The sequence below is a fragment of the Lepisosteus platostomus genome, chromosome 5 (genome assembly GCF_059453375.1).
Source record: "Lepisosteus platostomus isolate fLepPlt1 chromosome 5, fLepPlt1.hap1, whole genome shotgun sequence".
In the NCBI taxonomy this organism is placed as follows: Eukaryota; Metazoa; Chordata; class Actinopteri; order Semionotiformes; family Lepisosteidae; genus Lepisosteus; species Lepisosteus platostomus.
This window is the reverse complement of record NC_142615.1, coordinates 24,194,857-24,196,729: the sequence shown is the minus strand read 5'-3', so window position 1 is coordinate 24,196,729 and position 1,873 is coordinate 24,194,857. Positions and strand designations below refer to the sequence as shown.

The 1,873-nt window shown below is 41.3% G+C and overlaps 1 non-coding gene across 1 annotated transcript; it reads left to right on the top strand.

Moving 5' to 3' along the window:
• trnat-cgu (transfer RNA threonine (anticodon CGU)) lies at positions 1–72 on the top strand. The gene has a single exon. It is a non-coding gene; the product is annotated as a tRNA-Thr (tRNA).
• The last annotated feature ends 1,801 nt before the right edge of the window (positions 73–1,873 follow it).

The window sequence follows — 1,873 nt, the reverse complement described above, 5'->3', positions numbered from 1 at the left end:
GGCGCGGTGGCCAAGTGGTAAGGCGTCGGTCTCGTAAACCGAAGAGCGTGGGTTCAAGCCCCACCCGTGCCAGTTTCACTTGTCACCGCTTTCCTTTAGTTTCAAAGTCTTAAAAAAACTCGCAATGTAGGGATCTCAATAGTAAGAGAACATAACTGTCGCCAGTGATTAGTATTCTTGCATATCCTGCCTTGTTTTTTAGTCGACAAGCTTATATCTCTACACACCCATCTTCCGAATGATCGCCTCAGCATTGGGAAGGAACGTGCGCTTGGTACAGCCCCCGACTCCATGGTCGGATCACAAACAGATCGGGTGAGCTGTCAGTCCAGGTTGGAAGTAACGTTCGAAAGCACTAAAAATCTGACTTAGGAACAAGAAGACCATGTTTTTTTAAACGAGTAAACGATAAAATAATATACTGCCTGCAAGACTATGTCAAGTTCAAGTTCAAGTTCAAGTTTATTGTCATTATACTCATACACAGGTATATGGTATAACGAAATGCTAATTAGCTAGCTCTCGGACATAAGTAGTACAAAGAAAAAAACACAACAACAATACAATTGTATAACAAAAGAAAGAGAGAGACAACAGCCGATGTCCAAAAAACAACAGGCAGCGTGCAAAACAACAAAAAGGTAACAGGTTATGTGCAAAAACACGCATCAAAAGAATGAAATAAAGGGATAGAAATGATGGGGAGTGAGCTTTTGACATGTATGGTAGAGATAGATTTTCAATGTGTGTTTGGGTTTTTGGTAAGAAAGAAGGCACTGTGAGGTTCAGATCATAGGTGAGAGGTCAGGTGAGAGTGAGAGAGGCTGGGAGTTTGATAGTTTGATAGTGGGGGGGTAAAAACTGTTTCTGAGTCTGGTAGTCCGGACCCGAATGCTCCGGTACCGTTTTCCATGTCATGCTAAACGCCACAAATTGTGTTAGTCCAGTCGTATCAATCGTCCTAAAAATACGGAAAATCGGATGCGACTGGTGCAGTCAGCACCCATTTCTTCAGGATAGTCGAGCAGTTTAAAACAGCAAATTCACAGCTTTGTGTCTATTAAGCTTTGTGTTTCACTCTCCAAATAGAGGCACGGGTTCAAATCCCACTCCCGACAATCAGGCGTTTTACCCTGACTTTACACTGTTTCAGTCTTGTTGTGCTCGCTGACAATCACAGTACGAGGAAAACGGAGAAACTGCTTAGCAAAAACATAACGGACAGAAAAAAGCTTCGTAAACACGTGAATGTGATTAGCAGCAGTAAGGTATGCATTCAAATGTTTAAGGCAGATTTATAACAGCAGCAGAAGAAAGGTGCAGCCTTTGTGAGAATTCGCGGGTTTTTATGCTGCTTGGACTTCTTTCAAGCCTATGAAGTGACCCCCGTTTTATTTTCATTTTCAAACTTCAGAACCGAATAACGAAAAGGTTTCATGTGTGACAGCATTCCGTTGCAAATACCGTTTCCACGATGTATTCAGCGACGGGAATGAAATATTTTAGTGCTGGCTCAAATGCGAGGAATTTCAGAAAAACCTGGAAAAGAAACGCTTGCAGTAAATGACAAATGTAAAGCGTGTAGTCAGCATGAACAGAACAACGCAATGCTCTGTAAAAACGATCTGGAGCCGCAATTACTCTTTTATCTCGGACAGTTCATTCTGATAAGATGTTTCCGCAGAATAAATGAAATGCCGAACTCCAAACATGTTGTTGCCATTATTGTTACTCCTGCTGCAGTAGTTTTAAGCTTTAATCAGTGGGTATGTAATGTTGTAAAAGGGCTGGACTACTTTGTTCAGTCCAAATTCCACTATGTGAATTTATGCTTTTTTAATATAAGCATTAACAATACAATGCGTGCTCAAAA